Source organism: Herpailurus yagouaroundi, unplaced genomic scaffold, assembly GCF_014898765.1.
Source record: "Herpailurus yagouaroundi ecotype Mexico unplaced genomic scaffold, PumYag 141, whole genome shotgun sequence".
Classification (NCBI taxonomy): domain Eukaryota; kingdom Metazoa; phylum Chordata; class Mammalia; order Carnivora; family Felidae; genus Herpailurus; species Herpailurus yagouaroundi.
Genome location: NW_024412396.1, coordinates 67,838,791 through 67,860,919, shown reverse-complemented (window position 1 = coordinate 67,860,919; position 22,129 = coordinate 67,838,791). Strand labels below are relative to the sequence as shown.

The window sequence follows — 22,129 nt, the reverse complement described above, 5'->3', positions numbered from 1 at the left end:
TTATTATTATTTTTGGTTTTGCAAACGGAACACATGTCTGGATACACCTTTTGGGGGACGCTGGGCACTTTTTAAAAACTACTTGCCGGCAAATTCAGACTGCTTCTCTGTTGCTTACATTATTGTGCAGGGGAAAGCAAATGCTTGCAGAGGCTCTATGTCTCCGTAAAGGAGAGGAACGACTGAGGCTCAGAATGGAGGCCGGAGGGCGCGGTGCAGCTCCTGGCTTGACTCTGGACTCCCCCAGGCCTTTCCCAGAAGTCCCAGCTTTATTCTGAGCCAAACAGGGGAGGAGGTACCTCGTCCCAGGAGATGGGGCTGGAAGGAACCTTGGGCCCAGAGTAAGGCCTGCGTACTTCCCCAGTTAGCTGGACCAGCCCAACGCCTATTTCTGGACCTCTGCCTTAGTTTCCCCACAAAGCCCAAACCGGGCCCTGACACCGTACCTGGCTCATCCAGTGCCCTCCCTCCATGAGACCAGTCTCCGACCCCCTTTTCTCCCACCGTTGGCCACAGAACTGTTCGGGTTGGTGAGGGCAGCAGAGGCTGGGTGTGCTCCCCAAAGCCCACAGGCGTGGAGCCACAGAAAAGACGGTTCAAGGCCAGCTCTGCCACTTGCTGGCCATGTGACCTTGGGAACATTTCTTAACCCCACTGACCTGTGGCCTTCTCAACAATTCATTGATTTACGTAACGAATACTTTACTAAACACCTGTCCGGGGCCAGGTACCGGGCTAGGTGCACGAAGCTCGTGGCCGGCTTGCAAGGAACTCAGCAAGGACAAGGCCACTTTGCGTGGCTGCTTCCGGAAGCGAGAAATCTGCAGGAGAGCTGCCCAGAGGGACAACCCGTGGTGGGCGGGGCCGAGGGCAGGGAGAACGGGAGGCTGAGTTAAGATGTGAACCAGGAACAGAAGCAGAGAAGTGGTCCAGAGGAGCAAACAGCAGGTGCGAGGTTTGGGGCACAGAGTGGTGTCACTGAGGTCAGATCAGAGGCTCGGTTGAGCCCCTGATGGGACCTCGTAAGGATTCTAAATCATTGGTGAATGCAGACGATAATTCCCACTTTGTAAAAATGTGAAGTTTAGGGAGCCATGACCTGGGGGGGCGGGTCACTGGGCCCCGGGACCTCGCACGATCATGTACTGGGAGCCACCCTGTAAGTCACACGGACTAGCTGACTTGACCACCCCGCTGCCTGGATTTTGGCTCGCTTCATCCTACAACAGCCCTCCACCCGGACCCCTACACACACGCGCGTGCACACGCACCGAAGCAGGCACACGCTCGCACTTGGCTAGAACTGAGTTCTCTGGACGCTCCGCCTGACTGGGGTCCCAGCCCGTCTCCCACCAAAGCAAACCCGCATGCAAATCTGTCTTTCTCGCCCCGGGCTCAGCATCCCGCCTCTGTGCCTCTCTTCCAGGTGAGGACACAGAGCCCTTGCTCCCGCCCGGACTGTCCTCCTGCAGGAGGCTGACTGCTACTCCCTCCTGGAGACATAGCTCAGAGGCCCCCTCCTCCAGGAAGCCTCCTCTGACCCGCACCTGCTTTCAGGGCTGGTTCTGCGCTCCCCGCACGTACCTGGCTGGCTGCCAGCATTTGCCAGGAATCTCTAGGGACGCCGCTGTCTGACCCGACTCCCAGAGAGGGGACAGCGTTCCTGGTCCACGTCGCAGCTCGGCACGGCTGCACGTGGTCGGGCAGTCCGCCTAAAGGGGACGCCACACGGCACCCCACACCGCCCCGAATGAGGATGCCTGGGCGCCTGGGTCCTCTGGCCGTCCTCTGCCTTAACTACACCTGCGCCCTGGCTGCACCTCATGCCAGGGCCACCCGAGGCTCCCTGAGGGGCCGGCAGCTCCTCTCTGAAGAGGTCCTGAAGCTGACAACGATGCAGAGAGAAGCAGGTCAATCGTGAGAGGCTTGTTCTTTCTGGCATGGCCTTAGGGATTTTTTTTTTTTGTAAATGTAAAAACCGAATAATCCATAGACCCACAGCTCAGCACCTGCAGAAGGTCACTGGCTTGATTCCAAATCTCCTCTCGAGGCCGACTGAAAACGGTTTACACCAAGGTAAAAAAAAAAAAAAAAAAAAAAAAATTGTCTCCGTGATCAGGAGTGGTCCCCGGGGCCTGCATGCCGGGTCCCCGTCTCCCTCCCACCCGCCCCTCGCGGGGCTGAAACCCCGCTCCCCCCCCCCGGCTCTCCGGCGGCCGGGGGTTGAGTTGGGGGGGGGGCGGGGGGTGGGGGGGGGCAAGCACACGGGGCTCCAAACAGGGCACGACTTTGTCTAATGTGTCTAATTCGTTTAGAGGTCCCCAACCCCTTGTTCAGATGCGGCTTGTTAACAGGAACTGTGCACGGGAGACGATGACAAAATGGCACCGGGTTCTCCAAGAGGAGGCCCATTTCCCTCAAACACCCTTGACATATGGCAAAATCAGCTTCCTACTTGGGATCAAGAGTGGCGAGGGCATCTGTGTGCAAGGTGCGGCATTAGACCCACCACAGGCACCATGTGCATAAGGCCGCGCCTTGCGCCATCTTCCAACGATGAGCCAGGCCTAGCAAGGAGGCACATGGGCCCAGTGGTGCAACCGACGGGCCAGCCCTGAGCAGTGTCAGTGGGGAGCTTTTAAAAGTACCGGTGCCCAGGCTCCATCTCAGACCAGCTGAACCATAATGCAAAGCGAGGGGGCCCAGGCTTCAGCATTTTCCAAACGCTCCCAGAATTCTGGTGCTCAAGCGCGATGCCTCAGGCAACGAGAGGGTCTTCTCATCGTCTTAACTGCACCCCTGCTCTGCATCTCTGGGGCAGCTGGGGGCGTCCTGTTGGTCTTTCGGAAGCAGTCCCCCCCCCCCGCCCCCGCCCCGGCCCGACCTTCAGGGAGCATTCATGCAGCTTGGGAAATCAGGGTCCCACACGGAAGAGGGCAGATTTGTGTCCTCAAAAATTTGTGTAGGGAGTTTGTGCAGGACGGCCCCTTCTCTGCAGGCTCTGAGCCACTCCAGATTCTTCTTGGCAACAAAACTTTCCTGAAAGGGCCAGGCAGTTGATATTTTCAGATCTGCTGGAGCCGTGCCCACCCACGGTGCCCCAGAACCCCATCTACCAAGACCCTGAATCCCCATCCCCCGAACCTAACCTTGCAAGGGTGGCTTCTGTGCTACCCACAGGAAAGACTGCCCCTGCCCAAGCTCCTGCACCGCGTCCCCCCCCTTCCGCGGCCCCCCCCCCCCCCCCCCGGTCTCCTCCCGCCCTTGGCAGAAGACCCCCTAGCACAACTCTCAAGAGGGTGCCTGTTTCCCTCCCTCTGGGCTCCTGCGGTGAGAACATTTTCCCACAGTCACTGCAGGCCTGCCACATGGTGACCAAATCCGAAAACATGGGGCAGTTGCCATGTGTCTGAAACCATGCTGGAGGGAAGACAGAGATGGCCAGACGTCCCTGCCCTAGAGAGGTCTGCGGTCTGCGGGGGGAGAGGAACCAGACTGGCCCAAACGTCTAAGCTCTGCCCCACCTTCCCAGACTCGGCTGTTCCTTGGCCGCCCCGAGGTCGGAATGATACCTGACGGAATAACGTGCCAGGTGCGGTCAGAAGCCCTGAGGGAGGATGCTATCATCCAGCCGGGGGTGGCCCTGCTCCCCAGAACACGCAGTGTGCCCAAGCCACCGCCTACTTGCCCCTACGTGGGCAGCATCCCAAACAGATGCCAAAGCAGCACGACCCGCCCCCATGAGCTCGAAGCCGGCAGCAGCTGACTTCACGGCCCTCTCAGCAGAGGGGCCAAAGGACACAGGAGCCCAGTGGGGGGCATGTGCCAAGGCAGCCTGAGCAGGGGACGGGCGAGACCCCCCCTCCCATGGGCTGATAGAACTAATGCTCACAGAACCTTCTGGTTGAGGGCGTGGTCCACAGGGGGCCCGCCCCGGCACAGTCTCTCGGTGTGAATTGTGTCTCTTTAAGAGCTATGCCCAAGTCCTAACCGCTGGGACCTGTGACCTCATACGGAGATAGGATCTTTGCAGATGTAATCGAGTTAAGAAAAGGTTGTACGGGATTAGGGCGGGCCCTGCATCCAATGGGTGGTGTCTTTGCAAGAGGAAGGAAAGTGAGGTTTGTACAGAGGCAGGCACACAGACACACAGGGAGACATCTTCCCACGTGAAGGTGGGGGGGCGGTGTAGACTATAGGGGTGCAGCCACAAGCCCAGGAGCGCCAAGAAATTGCTGGCAGCCTCCAGAAACCAGGAAGAGGCATGAAACAGGCTCCTTCTAGAACCTTCAGAAGGGGACAACACCTTGACGTCGGACTTGTGGCCCCCAGAACAGCTGGAGAGGACGTTTCTGTTGTTTCAAGCCACGGAGCTTGTGGCTCTGTGAATGCAACCCGAGGAAGAAGCACTCGGCAAGGGCACATGACACCAGAGAGCTGAGATTGGAAAATCCCTCCCCCCTGCACACGTCCTGCGTAATGACAGGGGACGAAGTCCTCCGGGGTTAAGACCTGGCAGCAGAGAGACCCTGGTCCATTTTCCTGCCCCACCTGTGTGACCCTGGGCCCGCTCCCGAGGCAGCCTCATCTGTCATTTCGGGCCATTAAGCCCTGCCCCACTTACCCAGAGTTGCTGAACTTGACTGTGCCCGTGATAGGGCTTCAGACGGAAAACTGACCATGGGAGTCAGGGGACACTTGCAGAAGAGGACGGGAGTTAACTCTAAAAGCCAGTGTTTTCTCGGAGAAAGGAATCAACGTGAAGTCCGCTCTCGAGGTCACCCCCACCCCCCACCCCCCACCCCCACCCCCACCCATGCTGGTGGTGTCTTTGGAGCCGGGGAGGTGGTAACAGACAGGGCTCCACTCAAGCTCCACAGACGGCACAGACGTGGGACCTTCCAAACGGGAACGTGTTTTCAGAAATCAGTCGATTTGAGTGCATCTGCATTCGCCAAACATTTGCTCTCTTCAAAGTGTTTGCCAGCACAGATTTCTGATTCGTAAATGTTGGTTCAATCTCCACGTTGTGATAGGGCTGCCCTTCCAAATCCCAGCCTGGATCATGTGGCTTCCTCGTAGCCCAACCCTGCTCTGCCCCGATAGGAAAGTCCGGTCTGGGCTCTCTACGCTCGCTCCGAGCTGTGTCCGTGCCTCTGTGGCCGTCCCCGGCCCGGATGCCTCTGTCCTGTTCCAGGCCTGCCTAAGCCAACACCTCTTTGGGGAAATTTCCCGAGCCCCTCCCCCCCCCCACCTTACGGTCTCTGAACAGCTGGTGCATTCTGCCACGAGCACCCCCACATCACAGCTTGCCTTTGCTCTAAATGAGGGGACTCCACCCATCTCCCTCATCTAAAAGGACCCTTTTTGGGGCGCCTGGGTGGTGCAGTCGGTTAAGCGTCCGACTTCAGCCAGGTCACGATCTCGCGGTCCGTGAGTTCGAGCCCCGCGTCAGGCTCTGGGCTGATGGCTCGGAGCCTGGAGCCTGTTTCCGATTCTGTGTCTCCCTCTCTCTCTGCCCCTCCCCCACTCATGCTCTGTCTCTCTCTGTCCCAAAAATAAATTAAAAAAGTTGAAAAAAAAATTTAAAAAAAATTAATCAAATGAATTGATTAAAAATAACCGATTTCGAAAATTCTAGCACGAGGCTCTTCCTATTTTTTTTTTTTTTTGAGATTTGATTTTTAAGTAATCTCCATACCCAACGTGGGGCTCGAACTCACAACCTAGAGATCGAGAGTCACGCGCTCTGCCGACTGAGCCGACCAGGCGTCGCCCTATTTTTCTTATGATTTATTGCACCGTGGTGGGAACACGGGGCGACTTCAAGTCTGGCAGTCTCACGCAAGTCTTCGATTAAACAAACTTCCTCGCCTCTGTCCATCAAAAGGCCGGCAAGTACGACCCCGCAGTGAAGCGGTTTTGAGGCAGGGTGTTGCGACGTTGCCCCATCTTTCTCCCCCGCCTCCCCCCTCCCCTGGCACGCTCTTCCCGGGGAACCATCCCGACTGCCTCTGCGCGCAGCCGGCTCCGCAGACCTCGTGAGGCACCTGCTCAGCCACAGCTGTTTAGACGAGAGGAGCCCCCCACCCCGCACCCCATCCAGGCCGCTAGGTTCCCCTCCTGGGAATCCGGGGCCCCGGCAGAAGGAGCGAGTTGGGAGGTCGGTCACACGGTTGCAGGGCAGAGGCTGCCGCTCTAGAGTGGGCGTTATTTGGCCATGTGCTCCAAGGAGCAGGAAGAGACGGCCGGGGGTGGGTGGGGGCAGGGGTGGGGGTGGGCACCGCCAGGTGGTGGGACGTGGCATTCCAGAGGGACAGGAAAGAAGGTGTCCCGGCCGCTGCTGCGGATCGTCCTGTGACCGTTTCTCCTCTGTGAAGCCAGGCTGCCCCGCTCGCTTTGGCCTCCGTGAAATGCTGATTCCTGATTACAAATCTCCCATCGCTTATCAAATGCATGTGTTGATCTGTTTTTGTGCCCTTCTAAGCTCCAAGAGGACAGAGACCCAAGAGGTCCTGTTGGCACGGAGCAGGTGCTCGATGAAGCTTCTAGATGGATGAGAGGGCGATTACAAGCTGGCCGGGGGGTGTCTGATTCTTGCCACCCCACACGCGCCAGCAGCAGCCTGGGCGGGGAGGGTGCGGGAAGAAGTCTCCTCTCTCAAGCTTTCAGGGAAAAATGAAGTGAGGGGTTCCAGAGACAAGCCAGAAGCCAGACGGGGTGACAGCTCGAAAGCTTAGGGCAGCCTCTGCTGAAGTCCCTTCTCATAAGGAGGGTCCACCCCCAGGGAAGGGCCAGGAGAGAAAAGAGGCCCAGGGGCAGCGGGGATGCTCTGTGCCCAGTGTGGGTACCCGCCCAAGGGACACAGACAAGAGCCTGGAGTTCACAGTCCAGGAGAGGTGAGTGGCCTGCGACACGGGGAATGAAGAACTGGGTAGTGCAGGGGGAGGACTGACAAGGAGGGGGAGGTAGACAGGGGAGGAGGAAGAGAGAGAGACAGAGACAGAGAGAGACAGAGAGAATCCCAGGCAGGCTCCACACGGTCAGGGTACAGCCTGACTTGGGACTTGATCTCAGGAACCGCGAGATCATGACCTGAGCTGAAATCAGGAGTCAGACGCGGGGGGGGGGAGGGCGCGCGAGGCGAGGGAGACCGCAGCAGGGTCTGTACCTGCACCTCGCTGAACCACGGGAGCAGATGCTCTTACACAGCTCTGCTTGCTTCTTCAGGGGGGATGCCTGACAGGTGAACGGGAAAGGTGTGGGGGCTTCCTACGGGGCAAGATGGTCACTGTTTATCAATGTCTGAGGGTGACAGGATGTGCTCTGTCCGCCGGGGTCACGCTCTACTGCCCATCGTCTACCCTGTGCTACCCTGGCTTAGCACGCGCTGCAAATACCCCAACGCTCCCCCCCATCAAAAGACAGAATCCAAATGCCTCCAACGTGGGAGCCTCAGGAACTTGCTCCCAAGGAGCAGGGTATATGCCAGAAGTGACACTGTGTGGTTTCTGAGCCAGGGCCATACGAGGAGGTACAGACAGACCCCCCCTCCCCCCTCAGCCGGCTCTTTCCTGAAACTCCCACTGAAGCCTGTGTCACGATGTAGGAATCCGGGCTCGCTGGGCCAGCCGTGCTGGAAAGACCACACAGAGATCCGAGGAGCCTCCCCATGTCCCCAGGCCGTGTGCATCTTCCCAGCCTGGGTGCCAGACGTGTGAGCGAGGAAGCCTTCGAGATGATTCCAGCCCCAGCCACGGTCTGAATGCAATCTCACGGGAGGCCTCCATCCAGAACAACCGACCTGAGCCCAGGCAGCCCTGGACTCGTGAGCAAAATAAAGAGGGCTCATGTTTGAAGCCGCGATCTGGAAGCATTTCGCGGGCAGCAAGCAATGCTCTCTAAACCTGGGTTTCCTTGTCTGTAAAATGGGAACCATAAAAGCAACTACTTTATCGAGCCGTTGCTCCGATCAAATGAAACGGTCCCCACAAAGTCCTTATTTAGCACAGGGTCTCCACCCAGAGGAAGCTCCGAGGATAGAAACGCTCTGATTATCACTCACTGTTACCATCAGGGCCACTGCACAGAACAGAAACAAGGGCTCGGAAAGACCAACGCCAATTTTCCAGGAATCCCACGGGGCGTTAGATGCTCCACAGTCCGACCCTGAGAACAGCCTCAGATACAACGTGCGCGCTCCCAGCAGCGGCCGTGACCGTGATCACAATCTCGCCGAAGAACTGTCATTCCTATCTGGGAGGTGCTAGGTCCACGACCAGAAAAACAAGAGGGGCGGAGGTCAGACGCTCAACACATCTTCGTCTTTCTTCCTCAGCCCCTGCCTGCCTGGTTCCCACACGCTTGGCACCCGCTAAGGCTCCAGTCCCCACTCGCATCGACAGTAAATAAGGTAGCGGCATCTGTGAAATGTGCCAGCAGGCGGGTCCCTTCCTTCCCAAGCTGCAGTAACGTGCAGGCCTCCCAAGATTATTCGCCTAACGTGTGTGTTTACTAAGTGTGGGGGTGATAACCTGGGAAGGTCTGCAAACAATCCGTCCACAGTCGGCAGGGCCGTGACAGACGCGTTTTATGAACGGGAACCGCACGTATATTTCTACCTAATAAAGCCTTGAAGGTTTTACTGTTTCGGAGTCAGCCGGCAGCTTCTCTGGCACCTGGGAGAAGCTACTTGATAAGGCGAGAAGCAGCCAGGGAGCTCCGGAGGCTCGGCTGGGCTGGCGTTGGACAAGTCCCTTCCCACCCTGCACCCCTCGCTCAGCCACCCAGAGGTCTGCAGCGGCTCCTGGTGCTGAGCCAACTCTGTGCCCGGCGCTGGGGGGAGGGGAGGGCAGGGGAGCACACAGCTTCGAGGAGACAGACACGGACAGTGATGCCACAGGGCACTTTGTGCCACACCCAGGTATGTCGAGGAGCTTTGAGCCAGGGTGACTGGCTTTCCTGGGACATTTGATGGGGCTTTTTGTGATACTCAGAGCTCCAGGGACCTCATCCTCCTTTGCTTCCATGACCAGATCCTGAGAACTATTAGGATTTGCTCCAATTTTTTTTTTTTTTTTTTTTGAGAGAGACAGAGCACAAATGGGAGTGGCAGAGAGAGAGAGAGAGAGAGAGAGAGAGAGAAAGAGGGAGGGAGACACAGAATCTGAAGCAGGCTCCAGGCTCTGAGCAGTCAGCACACAGCCCAACACAGGGCTCGAACCCACGGACTGCGAGATCATGACCTGACCTGAAGTCAGACACTTAACCGACTGAGCCACCCAGGTGCCCCCCCCCCGCCCCAATATATTTTTTCTAAATTTTTAAATGTTTATTTATTTGTGTATGTGTGTCTGTGAGAGAGAGAGAGAGGGGAACAGAGAGAGAGGGGGCAGGTGAGACACAGAATCTGAAGCAGGCTCCAGGCTCTGAGCTGTCAGCACAGACCCCAGCATGGGGCTCAAACTCACGAACTTCGAGATCAAGACCCAAGCGGAAGTTGGATGCTCAACCGACTGAGCCACCCAGGTGTCCCAGTATTTTTTCACGTTTACTTATTTGTTTCGAGAAAGTGAGCGTGCGTGAGCAAGGGAGGGGAAGAGAAAGAGGGAGAGACAGAGAGAATCCCAAGCAGGCTCCGCACTGCCCACACGTGGCCCTATGCGGGGCTCGAACCCATGAACCGTGAGATCATGACCTGAGCCGAAATAAAGAGTCAGACGCTTAACTGACTGAGCCCCCCAGGCACCCCGATTCGCTCCGGTTTTGCTCTCTTCCTGCATTTAACATCCACATCAGCCTCAGAAATGAAAGAAGTGGAGAAACGGCCAGAGATACAGATGTCACGCCCAGCCCCCTCCGACTCTGACTGCCCAGGACCTTGGCTCTCGCCCTGGCAGCCCAGACAAAAGGCACAGGAACAAGGAGAAAGCCACATCCTCCGTGCCCGGTTGGTGGCAAGGCAGCGCGAGTACAAACTGTCCGTGGCCACGTGGATGCCTGCCAACACTGGGCGCTGGCCAGCCTCAGAGATCATGGCTGACTCCAGAATGATCTGATGTCCCGCTGGGCTACAAGCCCACTGTGCAACCTTGGGCCAGCAGCCTCTTGTCTCTGGACCTCGGTGTGCTGACCTATAAATAGGGCCAACTGGGGGGTGGAGTTGCATTCCTTCCTGGGCCCACGTTCCGGGGCACTGAATTCTCCAGCACACGGCAGCTCTTCAAACTGCCCGGGATGCTTTGCCCTTGACATGATTTGGCAGTCGGCCTGTCCCAAGGAAGGCCCTTTGCCAGGGCCAGACTCCCCAGAAACAGCTAAAAATTTACCCACTGGCCTGTGGAACACGCTTGCTCTCTCTCTCTCCCTCTCTCTCTCCTCCCCTTAGCAATGAGACGGCGGAGGTGAAGACGGGTGAGGTAAGCCTAGGGACCCCTGGAACCTTCTTCCCCGTGTCCCCTCTGCCCCGCCGGGTCTGCGCCCATCACCGCCCTGCCGAGCACGAGGACTTCACAGCAAATGGTCGCAGCACCCAGCGCCACACGCTTAAGTTCCTGACACGGACTCCCATTCCCGCCCATCGAGCCCGTCGCTGGGGGAAGCTCCGGGAAGCTGGCCGGCGAATGTCTGCCCTGGATCCTCTCAGCTGTGGATGTAGGTCCGGGAGCATTGTTTTCAGGCCAGGAGCAGCCTGAACGCTTCTGCAGAGGCGCAGGGAGACCCATGGCCCGGTGAATCAGGCTGGGACACTGCCCGCTCCATTTCCTGTTGGCCAGAGTCCACGATGGCTGGGCAGCGAGTGCCTGAGCCAGCGGCTCCCTCACCTTCCCTCCGAGCCCCAGCAGGGTCGCTGAAGCTGGGGTCTGGGCAGCAGGGGCCTGGAGAATCGCTCAGTAAATACAGACCAGTGGACACAGTGCAATCAAGAAAACGGCCTGGAGGTCACAGCCCGGACAGTCACGCTTACATCCACGCAGCACGTCTTCCCGAACATTTCATGTGTCTTCACTATGATGTGCAAGTTACGGAGGGAGCGTGAAACGGGACCACCAGCTGGCTTTTTAAAACCCACACCCTCACTCAAACACCTCCCGTGGCTCCCGTCACTTAGGAGACACGGAACACTCCTTATCCTGGCGTTTCAGACCCACACCCACCAGGCCGGGACTGATACACCTGCTTCCGCGGCCCGACGCTACAGCCCTCCGCCACCCCTGGTTCACCCACCCCCAGCGGTCCAGCGTCTGCAACGTCTGCTCGTGCTTCCCCTCCCCGAATGCCCTTCCGCCTCGCCGCGGCTTGGCGAATTGCCACTCATCTCTCAAGGCTGACGTCGGATGCCCACAACCTCCTCCGTCCAAACCCGTCTTTCCCACCTCTGCCCAGGCGCGCCGACCACTCTAACGAGCTACAGGTGGTTACACGACACGGTTCCCGACGGTCTCGGGGTCAGCTGAAGGCAAGGAACACCTTGTGTACCGTCATCCTCCCGCCTGCGGGGACTCTCCGTAAAGGCCTGGTCAGCGTACACAGAGCAGGAATCTGCAAGAGGACCAAAGCTGCGCGTGAAAACTCCCCCTCGTAGAAGATTCGAGAAGCGTCGACCGTGGGCAGGCAGGGCCCGGAAGGGTCCGAAGTTTTCGTGGCCTTCTCCGTGTTGACGCACTGCTGGGTAGGCTGTAGGCTTCAAGAGGACCCAAACTAGTGCCTCGTACTGACCACATGATCCTGCCTGCAAGACTCCTTGTATCTCGTGTGTCTCCACCCAGTTAGGTACTCAGCTTGCCTCGGAGGCAAATACTACAAGACGGTCCATCTCTCCCTCCTACTCACTACGCCATCGATATTTCTGGGTCCGGTTTGCTGTGCTTCCCCCAGGCCCCAGGAGAGCCACTCTTCACACACAGCCCACGGCTCGTCTTCTCTGGTGGGAGAAGATAAAGGCCAGAGGAATACTGTCTAGGCCTCACTGTTCCATCCGTAGGAAGGCCAGAGCAGGAGTCAGAGAGGAAACCAAGCCAGCTCTGCTCCTCTAGAACTCTCGTCTCTCTGGAGCATCACAGGGCCTAGAACGGAGCCTGGAGGTAGCTCTGGGTGTTCTGGGAGTGTTTGTGGAAGGAAGGGGAAGAGGGATGGCAGGACCGTTGGGATCGGTGGCCGCTGAGGGAACTTTCCAGCCCGAGGTGGGGGAGGAGGGAAATCTAGCCTATTTCTAGAAACTTCGTTGGAAGGAGATTTCTAGACCCACTTTGATAACCCCGTCTGCTGATGAGTCACCCTAAAATACAGTGCCCAGTTAAAGGGCTGCTCCTAAAACGACTTGTACTCTGGGGGAAGGCCTTTGAGATCTGTCCCAGTGAGCTTAAGCGTATCCATCTCATGGGTTTACACAGTAGTGCTGGGGCAGAAAATGGCAGCTCCTCAGGGCTATTCCCCACCCTCTGAGCACCCCGCCTCGTCAGTCCCCGGCCCCTGAGGGCTCTCGCAGAGTGAGCTGTGTGGTTTTAGGAACGACACAGAAACCAGTGTGGCTAGCAGGGCAGAAGCGAAGGCCAGGAGGCAGGAGAGGCAGTCAGACCCAGGGCCGGCGGGTGGCAGGGCCCGGGACCTTCCCAAAGTCACTGGCCACCGCCCTCGGGGACACAGCAAGTAATGGAGAGCTCTGAACAGAAGGCAGTCATGAGCCTGGGGCCCCGCTGGAAAACAAACTGTGGAGGGCAGAGGGGAAGCAGAAAGGGTGGCGAGGAGACAGGAGGGTGGCCTGGGTGAAGCTGAGGAGAGTGGCCAGCACGGGAGGGGGCGCCACAGTCTGAGGACTTTGCAGCAGGAAAGGCCATTAGTGATCAGCCAGCCGTGACAACCAGCGGGTCTAGAATTTCGCTGTGGCTGAGACAAGAATTACTTGGAGGGTGTTAAAAACACAGATTCTGGTTCTGATTCAACAGGTCTGCAACAGGGCTGGGACGTCTGTACTTTAGTAAGCTCCCGGGGGCGTGCATGGAGGTGGTCCCCCAAACCCACTGGGGAAAAACCCTGCACGGCCCCATCCTCGCACGGACAGCCCGGAAAGCCAAGGGAGGAACAGAGCGGGGCAGAGGCTCGTCCCCAGGCGCCCAGGTGAGACAGACAGAAGGCGGCCCCAATGGACAGGCCCCTGACTACCCCCCAGGGAGAGCCTGTATTCTGCTGCCATAGCCAAGTCTCCCAGATTGTGAATGGACTGCTGAAGAGCGGGGGGTGGGGAGGATGGGGTGCCATCCCAGGGCTCGGGCAGAACCAGAGGCGGGCCCGCCGATGGCAGGAGACGGTGCCAGGCCGGGGCAGAGGGACAGCACAGCTCTCAAACTCCACAGCCATGTCGTGGGGAGGGCCTGAGGACAACCGGCCCTTGGGTAGAAGCAGCATCAGCATCTACAGGGAATTTCGGGACCGAGGCGACACTGATCTTGTCAATAACACCGACCGAGGAGAGTCTCAACGTTTCCTTTTAGAAATCAAGTGTGCTGTTCCACTCCTGCCTTCTGGGTGGAGAATCCAGGGCCCCGACTTCCATTTCTGCCATTACATTTTCACGTCGCAAAGCCAGGCTTACTTTTTTTAGAAGTTATTCAATAAAGCCCTCTCAGCACATTAACGGCACTGTGTGCGTTCATAAATCATTTTCAGCGTGTGCGTTAGGCTCCCAAGACACATTCATTCTATTTAAAAATAAGAGACTTGTCAATGCTGATGATGAAAAAGAAGATGATTGTCGTTATCATCCACTTTCTGAATTAACAGCAATAGAGGATCCTCCGGCGGTCACGTCAAGGCCACTATGAACTGAAACAATGTAACCTGTGGCAGAATGAAGCAGTGTGTTGGTCGGGATCTACATTAGCAGAGAGAGGCTGAAAACCCGGGGTGACCAAAAAACCACAAGGCCCTAGACATTCCTTATTTGCTTTTCTGCTGCAGAATACTGAGTGCGGCACATATCAGCTCATCGCAGATCATTAAGAAACTGAGCCAACTGGGAAGGCTGCGACCCTCTAAACACCACCACCGACCCTGTGATTCAAATTTCAGTAACAATCACAGAAGCACGTAGCCTGGCAAATTACCAACACCCACCGCTCTGTGCCCACCAGGAGGGTTTGTGAAGGTATAGGCTCTACCCCTGCGTAAAGGTGCCCCTGCCATCTGTGCTCGTCCTAAGCCACAGACAGACAGCAGGAAAACATCTGAAATTCTTTAGTGAATTTATTCTAGGATCCTTGGTGCTGTAGATGGACATTCCATCATTTCCACGACCACGTCCTAAATTCTGTTCCTCGTAATCACAGAGCAAAAGTCGCAGACCTCAGGGGCGCCTGGGTGCCTCAGTCGGTTAAGCACCCGGCTCGTGACTTCGGCTCAGGTCACGATTTCACAGTTCGGGAGTTCGAGCCCCGCATCTGGCTCTGCGCGGGCAGCACGGAACCTGCTTGGGATTCTGTCTCCCTCTCTCTCTCTGCCCTCCCTCACTTGCTCTTTCTCTTTCTCTCTCTCTCAAAAAAAATTAAATACAAATAAACTTAAAAACATTTTTTTTAATAAAAAAGAAAAAAATAAATAAGTCACAGACTTCCGTGCCCTCCTGCCTTATCCCCCGATGCCTCTGCATGGCTGCTTTTGTGTTTTCTGCCATTTAATAGCTGTACATACTAGAAATCTGGCCCAGAGCTGAAAACCCTGGATATCTGTTCTCTCAAGGTTTGGGGGCAAGAGGTACCGACTCTATGGGTCTCATGGGGGCCATGCAATGCTATTTCTAAATCACCGAATCAAAAAATTGTGCTGGCTGCAGAGAGGTTTTGGTATCTTACAGATGACAGGTGAATCACAGTGGAGTTTTGCAACACACTGGGTCTCCTTTTTCTCATTAATCACCTCTCATGCAACTTGAAGCTCTTGGCAGATAAGCAGTTTAGTAATCCAGGGGAGGTAGAGGGAGGGTCCTGTTTGTTAAGAGGTCACTCGCATGACACAGGCAAGGCCGGCATCAGGGCTGGAAGGATTTTAAGCTGCGGTGGAAAAAAAGTAGCCTGGGTGTGGTTACTAGAATGTGAAGCCAGGTGACTTCAGTGACTCCCTTGCTGTCCGTACATCCGTGTGTCTGGAACCTCCCATCCTGGGTACGGATGACACTCATCCAGATCCGCTGGCCTATCAGCAAAGAACAGCAGCGGCTCTAGGAATGTGCGCCGACTTCCGCCAGCCGCTCAAAAAGCCTGTTATGATGGCATCTCTATTCAGTGGCTCAAAAAGTTCTTCAAAACCTGCATTTCCCCCAGCTTCCTGGAAGTTCTTAAAAGCTGCAGGTGAGCCTTGAAATTCTGGTATCTGTTCCTATTTCCTTCTGGCTTGTTCTTTCGGGAGGATTAACCCGTGTGGCAACTTGGAGAAGCAGTCACGCTCCTTTGGAAAGCTTCTTACATAACTTTGATTCTGAAGCCCTTTTAAGGGGTGCAGGCTAGCAACGCCTTCCAAAATGTCCCGCGTGCCAGCTTGTGATCACTTCCCCCAGAACCCCAGGGTGACACGGGATCTCGAGGGGTTATTTTAGCCTCCCCTGAAGGACTACCAATACTAACCCTTTTTGCGTGGCACTTGGTTTATTTATGAATATCTTCGGAATCTAATACATCAGGCACAGAGGGACAAGAAATCCAACGTCCTAACAAAAAATGCCGGTGAATTCAGAAATCTCTGCAGGAAAATCACCCCCCACCCCCCCGCCCAGGTCACCCACGTCAAACCGCCGAGACGCTTTCTCGGTGCCATGGTGTTAGTTAGAAATTTGGAACGAAGGACCCAATTTGGTTGCCAGGCACACTGCAGGGACAGCGGAAACGAGGTGTGGCACGGGTGACTTAATTTGAAATCCTCCCTGGTTCTGCCATTCACTAACTGCGCGGGTCTGAGTGACACATTCCAGGTGATGCTCTCTCGAGCCCCGGGTTCCTCATCTGGAACGGGAGGTTGGTGGTGTCTACAGAAGACAACGTGTTTAAGGACTGCTGGATCCCTTCCCCACCGTCTCCTGTCTCCTCCCGTACCCTCTGTATCTGCTGGTCACTGCGGCTTTGTCCGGAAAGCCGACCTCAGACAGCAGTGACTTCCAGGGTTGCAAGGAAACCCTCGCAGAGAACCCGGCAAAAATACCACTGCCAAATCCACGAACTTCTCACCACTTTTTCAGCTGCAGCCCAGTTCAAGGCTCTAATTAAAGCACTTTCCATTTTCAAAACAACTGCAAACTGTAATTACACACTTCCCCTCCCTACCTTCCAGGAACGGCCGGAGACGGAGGCAGAAGCTCCGAGTCCCCAGGACTTCAAGCTACACAGACAAAACGACATATTCTTCCTCCCCCAACGACCCAGAGTATACAAAGGCTCCCGCGCCTCTTGCCACATGGACCCTGGAGAGGGTCACGGCTCACTCTAGGCTTTTCAGACGTGCACCAAGACACTACCCTGCAAGGAACCCCGATCGGAGAGTTGGCATAATCGCCTTTAGGATGAAAGTCCCATCATCACACATTCAGAGCAGGGTCCCCACTTAGAGTAATAAACGGCATGTTTTATAATGACCGGTTCTCCTTACTGTTTATATGGATGTCTAATTGAAGATGTTACGTAACCTTAAAGTACAGAGCATTCCGGAGCTATTAATAACCGGCTGCATCCCAATCCGAGGACTCTTCAAGCTTAGAGTAGGAGAGATCACCTCCTACTAACACACACACACACACACACACACACACACACACACGCACGGAAACATACATACTCGCTGCAGGTGCCTGAACTGAGGCCTAGGGAACAGGAAGAATATGTCCAAAGTCACAGAGCCAATGAACAACAGAGGAACAAATCCCATGTTTCCTTGACTCTGGGGATGCTCCTTTCATCTGTGCCTCCCATAGATACCTCTGTCCATCCCTAATGTCGTAGAAAATCTCTGGCACTTGAACTGAGTTCTCAGGATGCTGGGCATGTCAGCTCCGAGCAAGACTTCAGGGTCTAGATCCCGGTTCAGAGACGGGATACCAACAAGGGAGAGCCTCGTTGTTATTATGCATTTGGGACACACGCCTGTCCCGTCATCTCAAAAGAAATCGAAGGCCCCCAAAACATATCTATCTGCACATGAGGCCACTAGATGTATGGTGTGCATGAGCTCAGTTTTAGAGCTCTTCCAAAAAGAGGTAGGTTCGAGACAAACCCAAAACTGAAAAGGGAGAATTTATTCCTCATTGTACGTTTTCATGCTAGAGATGGGGGGCAAAAGAAAACAGGAAAGAACTGACAAATTATAAACTAAATTATCAGGAACGGGAGTACTGTTTTACTGTGAGTCCTGTGGTTTCAGATTTCACAGTGTAAAAACTGTTCTTTCGTAATTACATTAGCATTTTCAAAAGTAACTCAACGAAGACTGTTTCTCTGCATTCATTTTTATTCAAAGCCTGACCAGTTAGCCATGAGGAGCCAAAGCACACAATGCTGGGACTGATACGCCCACAGGAGATGCTTTATTAGCTGCTCACAGGCCCTATGAGCTATGAGCATGTCGCAATGAAAGCTTTGCTCTGGTTTTATGAATTTCAAAGTCCCGAAACCTGGGAGCTTAGTTTCTGGGGAAAAGGTGAGACACATGCCCATTTCACTGGGGAGTCAGTAACACTTTAAAGGACTGTTAATCCACCTCTTTAAAAGACCTATGACAACCCCATTAAGGGCCCATAGGTCAAGTTGACGGATTTAGCTACAACAGGCGAAGAATAAGTCAGGGTCTCAACATCCCTGTGACCCACCTTCTTTTGTCACAGTCCCTCTGTGTCCCTGCTTAGGGATAGACTGCACCCATCACTAATATAACTGGCAAACAATGGGGGGGGGGAATCTAAACATCACTTTATTTACATGACTAATTGTTTAAGCTAAAAAAGCTTTACCTATGCAACTATGATGCATTCTTTCTGGAGGGCAGGCTCACCAGCTTGCCACTTTCTGGCCGGCTGGACATCTAATTGACGCATTGTATTTCATCAGTTTGTAGGGGCCAATGTCATTTCTCCCAACGAAAAGCCTAACCTCTCCCATAACCTCAATCTGGCACCTTGGGACATTTTACAGCCGCCATGCTTTAGACCAATAAATAATCCACCAAAGCACCGCTCAACCTTCCCTTCTTTCGGGTGGAACCCGAGTCTTGTGGGTCCCCACTTCAACCCCTGCTTAGGGATAGACTGCACCCATCACTAATATAACCGTGTCCTCTTCCTGGAGATCAACAGCCTATTCAGTGCAGAACTATCAGTCCAAATGCATGTGGCTGATGAGCTCACACACCCTGGCTCAGGCCAGTAACCCGCTCTCCTCCCGCTCACAGAATTGTTTAGTTGGAAAGGAATGGAGAGGTCGTCCAGTCGGACTCTGGGAATCGGGAAACTGAGGTTCCCCGCTGCTAAGGGCTTTCCCTGCCCTGACATGAACACTGTCCATGTCATGACAACCAAGCCTAACGCCTGGACACTCAATCGATTAACTAAGCCGCTCAGACCAGCACCAAAGGATTCCATGTGGCTTCCCCCTCCAGGATCGACCTAAGTGCACTTAAGCAAACAGTGAAAAGCTGCAAGCCTGAGAACTGGGGACAAGCAGACAGAGCCTCATGTCTACCGTAAACCCCCCCCCCCCCATCACCTTTCCTGCTAGGCTAGAAAGTGCGAAGTTCTGCTGAAAGGGAGGGTTGGCAAGCATGAGCCAGGATAAAATTTCTGACAGGGTCAGTTCCTGAACGGTGGCCATCTGGGATCAGCCCCAGCGCCTGTTAAATAACCATCTCCAAGACTTACACAACCAGGGGCGGGGAGCCTTGATCAGCCCTCACCCCACAGAAGGGTTTAGGTCACGGCTTCTGGGGCTGAGCATGTGCAGGCAGGCACAGCCTGAAAGGGGCTCAGGAGAGGAACCAAATACTGCCCTTGGCATCCTTGAAGAGGCCTGGGAGACACAGGACTGCAGAAAAGACAGCACCCCGGGGAACATTTTTATGCTCCCCTTTTAACTAAGGGAAGTAACCTTCCGCTTGCAAGTCACATTAGGGGCTAGCAGCCACGTGAGGGAGGAATGGACAAAAATGACATGCTACCGGCAATGTATTTCACCAGAGCAGATACTCACTGGCACAAGTATTTCCACACACATGCAAATGATTCCAGAAAGAGGCAGGTAGCAGAACTGGGACAAGAGTGTGTTTGCTACGAAACAGATCAGCTTGGTGGAGAAGCCGGTTTCCAATCTTGGTCTCTCACATGCTGGCCCTGTGACCTTGATTAAGTCATTCAACCTCTCTGGGCCTCAGTTTCCAAATCTGAGCCATGGAAGAAGAGGAACCGACTTACCCAGCTCGGCTTGGACACCCATTACGTAGTCACTATATAGGAGTCGTCTCCCTCCACCGATGAGTCTCCCCCACCACCGATGAGTCTGAACCAAGATGCATATATCCCTATCTGGACCAAACAGGTCTCCCGCCTGCGTGACAAGCCCGCATCTGCCTCCCCGATGGCAGAGGAAAGCCCCGCGTCTCGAAGGCGCCAGGGCTGTTCAGCCTCCCGGGCAAGGTTTGAGGGTGGAGGAAATGGAGGGGTTCCATCGGAAGCCCCGCTGGCTTCCAGGCTATCGGTGGGGGCCGGGAAGGGGGCTCAGAGGCAGCCTCCCGGCCGGAAAGGGCTTTGTTCCCGAGGCGGAGGGCCTGGCTTACCGAGCAGCGCATCCGGAGGCGGGCGGGGGGCGCGCGGGGCACGCAGCAGAGCCACAGCCCGGCCCGGGCCCGAGGCGCCGGAGCCGAAGGAAGGCGAAGAGGAGGAGGAGGAGAAGGAAGAGGAGAAGAAGGAGGAGGCTGCCGCGGGCTCCTGCCTCATTCTCCCGGGCAGCGCTGACCCGCTGGCCGCCGCCGGCTGGGGCTGGCCGCCGGGCGCCGGACCCCGCGCGCGCCGCTCATGTCCCCGTCCGCCGCTGGCGAGGTGTGCGCGCAGCCGGGTCGTCTCCGGGCGGCGCCCCGGGGCTCCTCATGCCCCGCGCAGGGGCTCGGCGGGAGGATCTCGGGGAGGCAGCGCGGGGGGAAAAGAGAGAAAGAGAGCGTGAGAGCGCGCAGAGCTGCACCCCGCCGGGGCCGGCGCCCCCGGCAGGACCGCGCCGCCCCACCCACCGTGCCGCTGCGCCCTGCGCTGTGCGCCCGGCGGGGCGCCGAGCCCCAGAAACTTTAGCACATGGCCGGGCCGCGGCCGCGGTGGCGGGAGCTGCCGGGCTCCGCGCGCGCCCACCCCCACTCCCTCCCCGCCCCAGCCCCGGCCTCCGAACCCAGCTTACCGGCGGCGACGGTGACCGCGGCGGTGGGGCGCCCACCCGGCCGCGCGCAGAGCGGTGCGCACCGGCTGGGAAGGAGGAGGGGGCCGGCGGCGTCGGGGTCCCTGCGAGGGAGGGGCACCTGGGCGGTGGCGATCCGCGCCGGTTAAGGCATCCTGGGAGGGGGGCCGCGGGCGAGTCGGGGTCTGCGGCCGGGATGCGGGAGGGTCCGTGCGTCCCCGCCCGCGCCCCGCGGCGCGGCTGCTGACGGCGCGCGCGGGCTTCCCCGGCCGCGGGTCTGCGGAGCCAGCCCCGTTACCTAGCGACTCGCTCCGGGGAGCCCAAGCTGACGCGCGCCACGAACGGGGCTGCGGCAGCCGAAGGGAAGGGAGGGGAGGGGGAGCGTAGGGGAGGGGAGGGCGGGCGGCTGCGGCCGGAGCTCCTCCCTCCCACCGCCTCCCCCTCAGCGCTGGAGAGGGGGCCCCGGGGAAGACGTGGCCTCAGCCTGGCCGGGGCCGGTGGGGGCCGGTGGGGGCCGGCGCCGGGCGGGAAGCGGATGGGGGAGGCACGGAGATGCTCCTTCCCCCTCACTGGGGACGCAGCAGCAGGTGGCGGCGGCGTGGCCGGCTGAGGCCCGGCGCCCACAGGCTCGCCGAGATGGGCCTGGCCGGGGCGGGAGCGCGGCGAGTGTGGCTGTGGGCGCGTGGGTGTGTGTGACACGCTCCCACCCACGTGGCGTACATGGGACCCGAGGACGCGAGTGAAGGAGGAGCCTCCTCCTTCCTTGGGCTCCCTCCCTCCTTCCTGGACATTCTGCTCCCTGCGATGACTGTCTTTCATCATGGAAGTACAGGTCGCTCTGCTCCCTGCTCTGAGCTCCTCCTACCTTCCGAGAACAGGAGGTCGCGGGCAGCTACGTGGTGATCAAACCTCCGCCACCACCTCCCCTCCCTGGCCCCACCTCATCTCCCCTGTCTCCTTGCCCACCTCGTCAGGGGACTTTCCTGTTTCTGCATTGGCGGCCTCTTAGACTGGGGTTCACATTCAGGCCCTTTCAGTTGTATGATGCTCCTTAAGTTATTTAACATCTTCACTAAAATGAAGTGCTTGTCCCCCAAAGTCCTAGCTAAGTACTAGCATCTAAGGGGTTCCGTGAATGTGCTCGGCATGTGTTTGCTGGAAGGTTTGCGGCCTGTCTCTTGAGCCTGTGGGACCTCACCAGAATACACCCCAGCACCCAGGAAACGGTGCTATGACATACGGAACATATGCTAGCAGCAGGGACCCCTGCTTTTACAGATGAGAGAGGTAACTTGCCCAAATCCACTGGGTGCTTCAAAGCCGAGCTGGGCCCGGAACGCAGGCTTCCTGGTTCCCAGGAACTCAATACCCCATCACTGCCCCCTCTTTAACACCTGAGAATAGCAACCGTCTGCCAGGTCACCCACAGGACCAAGGTCATGGCCCTTTCCCACCCTGCTCTCCTCTCTTCCTGTCTGGGATGGCTGTGGGGAGAAACAAGCAGAGGATGGGTCCTGCAGAGGACGAAGGGGATCCTACCTACCCTAGAACATTCCCCCCCCCCCCCCCGCTGTGGGTCTCCAGGGTGCAGATCCCCTCCCTCAAGGGGCTCCTGGAAATAGCAGGGCCTGAGTTTTGTTGACCCAGTGACAGGATATGTCCTCCAGCCATCATCATCATCATCATCATCATCATCATCCAGATGCCGTAACTCCTATTGAAAAGCC

The 22,129-nt window shown here is 56.8% G+C and overlaps 1 long non-coding RNA gene across 1 annotated transcript in view; it reads right to left on the bottom strand.

Annotated features, from left to right (window-relative positions):
- LOC121032258 (uncharacterized) overlaps positions 1 to 21,142 on the bottom strand; it is a 48,575-nt gene extending 27,433 nt beyond the window's left edge. The window contains exons 1-2 of the long non-coding RNA XR_005791169.1: positions 20,406 to 21,142; positions 19,798 to 20,136 (exon numbers count right to left, since the gene is read on the bottom strand). This is a non-coding gene — a long non-coding RNA (uncharacterized LOC121032258). The remainder of the gene's footprint in view (positions 1 to 19,797; positions 20,137 to 20,405) is intronic.
- Positions 21,143 to 22,129: the final 987 nt, after the last annotated feature.